Below are 10755 nucleotides of genomic sequence, written 5' to 3'. Positions count from 1 at the left end.
GTCCTGAGGTGACATTTCATATTGAATTGCAAATTCAAAGGAGCAGCTTCAATCCTTCCGGGACTTCTCCTGCCTTTTTTCTTGGCGGGAGAAGTACATTGAAGCCAGATGATTTAGGGTATTTAGCTGTTAACTAGTATTTTGTAGGTTTGATACCTATCAATCTAGTGAGGATTTAGCTTAAGTGATTGGTTTGCGTCCAGAAGATGTACTATTCGTTCTGCAGTCCTTAAAGACGGAAATTAAATTTGAGTGTTTACTTAGGGTCTTTGGTTGACCTAAATTTCTAGAATATTGAGTTCAATAATGGGGATGGGAGAGTGAAAATGAGGATAGAAAAAGAAGAGTCGGGATGGGTCATAAGCTCATATGAATTTATTATTTGGAAGGGGAAATAATGTAAGGGCAGATGAATAGATTAGTCAAAGATAAAAGTAAAGGTTTAGTATGGCTGATATGGCTATAAATATACTTGCTATAATATTTTTGTTTGACACTATTTCTTGGATAATAACCATTTAGGTAGAAATCCTGTTAGTGGGGGTAGTCCTCCTAATGATATGTGTGACCAGCATAATTAAAGTAATTAATAGGGGAGAATTTCATGCTATGGTTAGAGATGTAGTGTTATTAGCTGAAAGAAAGTCTAAGGAGATGAACATGTTAATTGTACGTATGATGTAAGTAAGTTAAGGGTTATTGCGGTGGGATTATAGATTGTTGTTGCTGCTATCCATCCTACATGGGTGATGCATGAATATGCTAGGCTTTTCCGTATTTGAGTCTGATTAAGACCTCCTCAGCCCCCAATAAGAATTGCTGATATAGCTATAAATATTATGTTTGTATTTAGGTTGTTGGCCATTTGGTATATAATTGAGATTGGAGCCAGTTTTTGTCATGTTAGTAGGATTATACCAGAGAGTAATGGAATGCCTTGAGTAACTTCTAATACTCAAAGGTGGAATGGGGCTAATCCAAGTTTATGGCTAGGGCAATTGGTAGTATATATAGGTATAGGTTGTCTTTTAGGTCAACTATGTTTCATTGTCCAGATGAATCAAGGTTATTGAGGATGTCATATATAAGGATTATTGATGCTGTTGCTTGTGTTAGGAAATATTTTGTGGCTGCTTCTGTTGAACGTGGTTACTGTTGTAAATTATTATAGGAATAATTGCTAGTATGCTAATTTCTTTTTTTTTTTTTGGCCAGTCCTGGGCCTTGGACTCAGGCCTGAGCACTGTCCCTGGCTTCTTCCGCTCAAGGCTAGCACTCTGCCACTTGAGCCACAGCGCCACTTCTGGCCGTTTTCTGTATATGTGGTGCTGGGGAATCGAACCTAGGGCCTCGTGTATCCGAGGCAGGCACTCTTGCCACTAGGCTATATCCCCAGCCCCCCAAGTATGCTAATTTCTAGTCCTATTCATATGTATATTGAGTGTGAGGTTGTGAGAAATAAAGATACTATAAAGATAGTAAATGTAACTAGTGAATATACAACAATATTAATATGGGAGGGGATAAAACCAACATGTTCGGAGTATGGGCAGGAGACCTTTAATTAGCTGACCTTACTAGAATTTAGTGTAATAGGTAGCACGAAGAATTTTGAGTTATTAGGTTGAGTTCGAGTCCTACAATTCTAGAAATAAAAGGAATATAACCCTTATATTTTACTCTATCAAAATAACTCTTTAGACAGACATATTTCTATATTAGTGGTGTATGCTCGTCTTACATATAGGTAGTGAAATGTGCCACATACATAGAGCAGGGTTAGGGGAAGGAAGTTTTTCATAGAAAATGCATAAGTTGGTCATATCAAAAATGATCCATAGAGGGCTGGGGATATGGCCTAGTGGCAAGAGAGCTTGCCTCCTATACATGAGGCCCTGGTTCGATTCCCCAGCACCACATATACAGAAAACGGCCAGAAGTGGCACTGTGGCTCAAGTGGCAGAGTGCTAGCCTTGAGCAAAAGGAAGCCAGGGACAGTGCTCAGGCCCTGAGTCCAAGGTACAGGACTGGCCAAAAAAAAAAAAATGATCCATAGAAACGAAGAAGTTAAAATTAATACTTTTACAACTAAATTTGAAGTTATCATTTCTGCACTGAGTGTTGAGTATGTTAGACCAAAAATAAAATATTGGTTAATGAATTTATTAGGATAATATTTATATATTCTGCCATAAAGAATAAGGCATTCGGTCCTGTGGCATATTCAACATTGAAGCCTGAAACTACTTCAGATTCACCTTTGGTTGGGTCAAAGGGAGCTCGGTTTGTTTCAGCTAGTCTGTAGATAAATCATATTATAGCTAGGGGTCATGCTGGGAGAATTATTCAGATATATTCTTGAGACATTGATAGGGATAATATTGAGAATGGTCCAGCTAATAGTATGATTGATAGGAGGATGATTGCTAGGCTTACTTCATATGAAATGCTTTGAGCTATAGCTCGTAATGCTCCAAATATAGCGTATTTTGAATTGGATGCTCAACCTGATCATAAAATTGAATACACTGATATGCTTGATGCCGATAAGATGAATAGGCTCTTTAATGATCAGTTTTATAGCATCCAAGAATGGTTGAAAAACACCGTATGGACATACAATGTTAAGACCTTTTTGTAATTGTATATAGCCTAGGATCTTGCGTTCCAGTAGGGTTAAGAAGGCTATTGCTAATAAAATTGGAATAATAAATACAAGTAAATTTAAAATAAACAAGATGTTAGGAAGAGGAGTTGAACCTCTGATAATAAAGTTTTAGATCTTACACAATTGCGAGCTCTGCCATCCTAACAGTTCCTTATCCTGGAACTTATTTTGGGCATGCTAATTTAATGAAGAAATAAATCATTAATTAAGCATTAAGGCGCTTTGGAAAAAGTTGGCCTTATTTCTCTGGTCCTTTCGTACTACGAAAAATAGTAAATAGATAGAAACCGACATGGATTTCTCCGGTCTGAACTCAGATCACGTAGGACCTTAATCATTGAACAAACGAACCTCTAATAGCTGCTGCACCATTTGGATGTCCTGATCCAACATCGAGGGCGTAAACCTCATTATCAATATGGACTATTTCATGAGATTGCGCTGTTATCCCTAGGGTAACTTGGTCCATTGATCAGAAATTCTGGATCAAAGGTGACGTAGTTTAACTTTGACTTGAAAGTCCAGGTCTAGGTCTTTCGGAGGATTATTTTTTTCTCCGAGGTCACCCCAACCAAAATTTTCTTTCTAGCTTGTTACTGTTTACCTCTGCTACAGTGAGTTTAAGTTTTTAATAGAAGTTAATTTAAGGTCCATAGGGTCTTCTTGTCTTATTATTTAATTTCCGCCTCTTCACGGAAAGGTCAATTTCATGGGCTAAATGTAAGAGACAGTTAAGCCCTCATTATGCCGTTCATACTAGTCCCTAATTAAGAAACAAGTGATTATGCTACCATTGCACAGTTAGGATACCACAGCCATTTAATGTTAGTCACTGGTCAGGCAGTGCCTCTAATACTTGTGATGCTACAGGTGCTGTTTTCAGTACACAGGCGGGGCTTGTGTTTGCCAAGTTCCTCTTAAAATTTTTAAATCTTTCTTTGGTGACATACCTGTGTTGGATTAACATTGGTTTGTATGGGTTTAAGATTAATATGGGGTTTTTTAAATGTTAATTTTAATTATCAGTGACTTATTCGGGCGGATATACATTTATGTCAAGAGAAATTATTCTTATTACTTATACTAACATTGGTGCATCTAATATAATTGGCCCACTGTATTTGTAGGAATTGTTATAGGTTTTAGTAATATTTATATTTAACTCGTGTTGAGCTTGAACGCTTTCTTAATTGGTGGCTGCTTTTAGGCCAATTATGATTATTTATTCACTAGAAAAGGTTGAATCGTAATTCTGAAGAGCTGTAACTCTTTAGATTAACATTAAAATTTACATTTAATTTATTAATATTTTAGGTAAATTTTAAGTTGAACTACAATTCTTTGGCTGGGCAACCAGCTATCATCTGGCTCAGTAGGATTTTCACCTCTACCTTTAAATTATCTCACTATTTTGCGACATAGAAGAGTTGGCTCTTGTCGGGAGCCGAGCTAGCAGCTAAGCTCATCCTGATCTCTGGCTGTGCCAATGTCACCAAGATGTCGGGAGTCAAACTTGCACCTAGGTTCATTTTCACCTCTGGCTGTGCTGTTACCGCCAGGATATGCTAAAGGCAAAGTCCACAGCCACTGTCCGGAATTGCTTTGTTACCTTGTGTTTACTGTAATCAAATGTTGTAAACTTCAAAGCCTCTTTGTGTTCTGGAATTTTAACAACCCTATGTTATTCCCTGGTTCCAAAACTGCATATAAGCTGGAAGTTAAGAATATACTGTTGCTGCAGTCTTGAGTCTCAATCTCGAGATGCAGACCTCCCGTACCCCATCTTTGTCTCTTGTCTTTTTCTCTTGCCTTATTTTTCCTTTTCTGTATCCCTGCCGCCCCTCAGTCAGGATTCTTGTCCCCCTGCCGGCTGGCCCGGCAGGGGCTCTGGCTAGCCATTTAAAGGTATTGCGTCTGATTTTGGGGTGTTTGGCGAAAACACTTTTTGTCAAATTTATTCTAGTTAGTCCACTATGCAAAAGGTAGAAGGTTTTTATCTTTGCTTTATTATACTTTAATTATATCTTTCATCTTTCCTTTGTGGTACTGTTTCTATAAGATCTAGTAATAAAATTTCTATCTCCTATACTAGTTTAGGAGTGAATGATTTAATTTATACATTAAGAATAATTTAGTTTATGGAAGGCTAGGCTAGCAATAGTTCAAAGCATTCAAGTATTTTGAAGTATTCTGACCGTAAGTCACATGCTTTATTTAAGCTATACTTTGATTAATCAAGGTGCACTTTCCAGTACGCTTAGCTTGTTAAGACTTATCTCCTCTTAATTCTTGTAGTTAAAAGTTATGTACTTATCTGCATCAAATATTGAGGAGGGTGAGTGGCGGTGTGTGTGTGCTTCATTGCTCTATTCAAGTAAACACTCTATTTTTACTTTACTGCTAAATCATCCTTTATGTTGTCTATTCCAGACAAGGTTTCCTATGTTCTGGACCAGAAAATGTAGGCCATTTCATCCCGAGTTACACCTCGACCTAACTTTTTAAATAATATAATTGGGCTTACTTGAGGGCCTTTTTAGGGTTTTCTGAAGATGTTGGTATATAGACTGAATTCGCAAGAAATAGTGAGGTTTATTGGGGTTTATTGATTACAGAACAGGCTCCTCTACATGGATATAAAGCACTACCAAGTCCTTTGAGTTTTAAACTGTGCCTAGTTCTCTGGTGAATATGCTTGTTTTAAACCTATTTATGTTTACAACTTACATAGTGGGGTATATAATCACAGTTTGTGTTATAGTTTTACTGTTTTAATTACATAAGATTTCTTTCCACATTGTTTTTCATAAATGGCAGGACTTCTTACAGCTTAGCTGTACTTTCATTTTAATGGATATTTAATTCAACACTCGTTATGCCGAACTTTATTTGGGTCTTTCGTATGACCGCGGTGGCTGGCACGATGTTACCAACCCTATGTCAATATAACTTAAGTCGAACTTAAGTTCATAGCTTAATTTTTATCCCTGCTGTAGCCCATGGGGATGTGGTTAAACATGGCATTATGAGCTTCAATTGTTATATTGAGAGCTTAAAACCTACTCCTTTTATTCTAACTGAATTTTAGGGTAAAACTCACCAGCGTACTGATATTTGCATGTATAATTTTAATGACAGCAAATAAAAAGGCCAAGACCAAACCTTTGTGTTTATTGGATTAAACAATTACATTAACCGGGTGGCCTTAGGAGTTTTGAGTGTCCACTAAGTTTTTAGAAAGTTCAGATTAGGACTACGTTGGTATTTGCATCTATTAATGTTTAGGGAAATGGGTGTTAACAAAGTGCTAATCTCCTAAGGGGGGAAGAATAAATATTATTTCTGTGTATGCATTAGAGTACTATTTTAGTATAACATTTTTTCATGTCCTCGAGCATTAATTAATATGTCAATGGCTTGATACTTATGGGGTTGGAGAATGTTAGTTAATAAATCCAGCTACAGATCAATTGACTGCGTCCATGCCTTGACGGCTTAGCTGAGTCACAGCATGCAGAAAATAAAAAAATACCAGGGGTATGACAGTTATGTTGGTCATGGCTGATTACTCACTAATCCATCAAGATGTCTTAAGGGGAACGTGTGGGTGATCTTAATTTTATGGCCCTGAGGTACAAACCAGATGTCAGGTATAGTTTCACAATAGCTACCCCCAAGTTTTATGGGCCCGGAGCAAGAAGGGTAGGCTGAGTAGGCGGGTTGATGGTTTCACGGAGGATGGTAGATTAAGAGACAACAAGTAGTAGGGGATATCCACGTGTTCAAGGACTAACGAAATTTAATGGACTAATGTGTGTATGGTATTACTGTTTACAAGAATTAACTGATTATACTGTACAATATTCATATTTTGGAGCATTTAATGTGGATAGAACAGGATGTAAACGTACTTTATGGGGGTTATTACTTGCTTATAAGCATGTATGCATTATTTAATGTGGCATAAGCATTTTACAGTTTATGAACAATTAATCATAATATGCACGGTAATTTTTTTGGGGGGGGAGAGTTTAAGATTAAGCCTGATGAAACAGTTTAAATTTATTAAGTCTCCCAAGTACAGGGAATACTTTAATTAAGAATTCAGCTTTGGGGGTTGGAAGCAGGATTGTATTCTTTCCCTGAATGCTTTAAGAAGATAAAATCTTCATCTTACGTTTACAAGACCTATATAATCCTTATACTATTAAAGCAGTCTTCATTTAAGTATTTTATTATCAATTAATCCGACAATTGAGAGAAAGAGAAGGATAATAGAAAAATAGACAATGGATGCGATTTGTCCAATAATGATAAAGGGGGGTTCTACTGGTTGTCCTCCCATTCAGGTTAGAATAAATAAATTTGAGACTAAAATTCAAATAGGATTTGGCTAATAGGTAGGAATATTAATCCACGTTGGTTAGATGTATGGAGGAGTGGGAATAGGGCAAGGACTAGGATTGATAGGATCAGGGCAACTACTCCTCCTAGATTATTTGGAATGGAGCGTAGAATAGCACAGGCAAATAGTAAATATCATTCTGGTTTAATATGAGCTGTTGTATTGAGTGGTTAGCTGGTGTATAATTATCTGGGTCTCCTAAGGCATCTGTGAAGAATAAAACGATCATAAACAAGAAGGCTAGCAATGCTACACCTCCTAATAGATCTTTGAACGAGTAGTAAGGATGGAATAGAATTTTATCTAAATCAGACAGGATGCCTAGTGGATTATTAGATCCTGTTTCGTGAAGAAATAAAAGATGAACTATGGACATTGCTGCAATAATAAATGGTAGAATGAAATGGAATGTGAAGAAATGAGTTAAAGTAGCTTTATCAACTGGAAACCCCCCTCAAATTCACTCTTGCTAGGTCTGAGCCAATATAAGGAATTGCAGATAATACATTGGTAATTACAGTGGCTCCTCAAAATGAAATCTGTCCTCAAGGAAGTACATATCCTATAAAGGCTGTAGCAATTACTAGAAATAGAATAATTCCGATATGTCAGGTTTCTTTGTAGAGGTATGAGCCCTAATAAATACCTCGTGCAATGTGCAGATAAAGACAAATGAAGAATTATGATGCTCCGTTAGAGTATATACATCGGAATAATCAACTATAGTTAACATCTCAGCAAATATGCGCGACTGAAGAAAATGTTGTGAGTGTATCAAATGTGTAGTGCATAGATAAGAATAGGCCAGTAGAAATTTGGATAATTAAGCATACTCCAAAAAGGGATCCTAAGTTTCATCATCCTGAGATGTTGGAGTTGGAAGGTCAATGAAAGCATGGTTTACTATTTTTATGAGAGGATGAGACTTTGATATGATTGTCATTATAAAGTGTTTTTATAGTTCAATTAACGATTTTTCATGTCATTGGTCATGGTTTAAGTGCATGTGAAAATCATGACAAATTTACTTTATTTAACTTTAATCTTAATAGTTTTAGGTTTTGTTGGGGCGGCTATAAAAGCTTCACCTATTTTCGCGGGTGTAGGATTGATTGTTAGTGGGGCTGTTGGGTGTGATCTTAATAATTCCAAATGATAGCTCTTATATTGGTATGATTGTATTTTTTTATTTATTTATGAGGGATGTTAGTAGTATTTGGTTATACAAGTGCTATATCAAGTGATGAATATCCTGAAACTTGAGGCTCAAATTTATGAGACTGATTTTTACTATTATTAGGAATCACACTAGAAGTCATTTTAGTAATTACTGTTCTGCATTTTGAGGGTTAGGTGTAGGTGGATTATATAATTGAGATAATATTTTAGCATTTGGTGAAGACAATGTATTACTAGTTCGGGAAGATTCACTTGGGGTGGCGGCTAAGTACAGTTATGGGAGTTGAATTACAGTAGTTGGTGATTGAACTCTATAGCTGTTTATCTTATTATTGAAATTACTCATGGCATTTAGCTAATAATAACTAGTAGAAGTAGGGTGGATAAGATGAATGATGAATACATTTAATAGGCCTTTATGATATGACACGGAGCTAGAAAATGTATTAATGGTAGCTAGGGTTTTAGGTATAATTTTTTCATTTCATGTATAGTCTATAGTTGATGTTGCTAATTTTTGACTAAATGTGAGACCTATATAAGGAAGGAGTCTATGTATGATGGTTGGAAAAATTCCTAGCTGGTTAGAGAAGTTGAATGAATATGATTTTGGATTTAATTTTAAATAAGATGATATAATGTTTAGTTCTATGTCAGGAGCTGAGCTAGCAGCTAAATTCTTCCTGACCTCTGGCTGTGTTTTCAAAGACACGCAAGGACATGGCTTAATGGAAAATCAGAAATGTTTCACTGTGTCTGCCATGAGTCCATTCTTATGTTAACCAACCTCATCCAGTCTTAGCTATCATCGGGTATTGCTAACTCCAAGCCTTTTTGTGTTCTGGAATTTTAAGCCTATGCTGCTGTTTCCTGGTTTTCAAACTGCATATAAGCTGGAAGTTAAGAATAAACATGGCTGCAGTCTTGAGTTTCAATCTCCAGATGCAGACCTCCCGTGCCCCATCTTTGCCTCTTATCTTTTTTCTCTTGTCTTCTATTTTTCCTTTTCCTTAATCCTCGCCGCCCTCAGTCAGGATTCCCGTTCACTGCCGGCTGACTCGGCAGGGTTCTATTGCAGTAATAAACCCTATGATAGTTACTGTTAGAGCTGATAATTTGATTATAAGGCATAGTTACAGTTTGGGTGTTGATAGGATTAATACAGTTGGAAAATAGGAAACCAGTGAAGATGCTTCCTATTAGAAGGCGTTTGATCGGATTAATTAGGCTTGGATTATTTTAATTGATGGAATTAATTGGTAAAAATTGTGGATGTCCTTTTAAAATGAAGAAAATAATTTGTGAGCTGTAGATAGCTGTAAAAGATGTTGCAATTAGGGTGATTAGGGCCCAAGAATTAGTATATGACAGATTTATTGCTTCATTGATTAGGCCTTTTGAGTAAAATCCTGTAAGGAAGGGTGTGCCAGTTAAAGCTAGGCTACATACAATTAGAGCAGATGTTGTAAATGGTAGACATGGGGCGATTCCTCCTATTTTTCGAATGTATTGTTCATCGTTTAAGTTGTGGATAATTGAGCCAGAACATATAAGTAACATAGCTTTGAAGAATGCATGTGTACAGATGTGAAGAAATGATAAATAAGGCTGATTAATGCCTAGAGTTACTATTATCAAACCTAGTTGGCTTAAGGTAGAGAATGCAATAATTTTTCTAATATCGTTTTGGGTCAGGGCACAGATTGCTGTGAATAAGGTTGCAATGGCCCCAATACATAGCATTAGTGATATAATATTTGGGAGATTAGCTACAAAGGGATAAAAATGAATTAACAGAAAGATTCCTGCTTCAACTATAGTACTAGAGTATAGTAGACCAGATACAGGTGTAGGACCTTCTATGGCAGATGGAAGCCATGGGTGTAAGCCAAATTGAGCAGATATACCAGTAGCTGCTACAATTAAACCCAGTAAGGGTAAGGCAGTTTCATTACTTATTAAAAAAAGTTGTTGAAGTTCTCATGAATTACAGGTATTATAAAATCATGCTATAGATAAAATAAAGCCAATGTGTCCAATGTGGTTATAGATAATACCTTGTAAAGCTGCAGTGTTAGCATCTGCTCGACAATACCATCATCCGGTTCATAGAAAGGATATAATTCCTACACCCTCCCATCACTAAAGAGTTGGAACATATTATTAGCTGTGACTAGGATGATCATAGTGATGAGAAATATAAGGAGGTAGGTCATAAATCAGTTTAGGTTTGGATCTGAATGTATATAGCATGTAGAAAATTCTATGATGGACCAAGTGAGGAATAAGGCTATAGATAAAAAAAATTAACAGCATAAAGATCTAACTTAAAGCTTATAGCTTATGTATAATTCTGTGGAGTGAATAGTTATTCAGTGATAGAGATGACTGTCTCTTTTTTTATATTGATGAAAAGGAATAGTGGAATCAGACTAATAATGAAGGCTCATTTTATAGATTCAGTCATTTGATCAGGATACGTTACTGTTGGTTGACCCATTAA

The sequence above is a fragment of the Perognathus longimembris genome, unplaced genomic scaffold, assembly GCF_023159225.1.
Source record: "Perognathus longimembris pacificus isolate PPM17 unplaced genomic scaffold, ASM2315922v1 HiC_scaffold_1164, whole genome shotgun sequence".
NCBI lineage: Eukaryota > Metazoa > Chordata > Mammalia > Rodentia > Heteromyidae > Perognathus > Perognathus longimembris.
The sequence above is the reverse complement of the archived record's forward strand: the minus strand, read 5'-3'. Positions refer to the sequence as shown.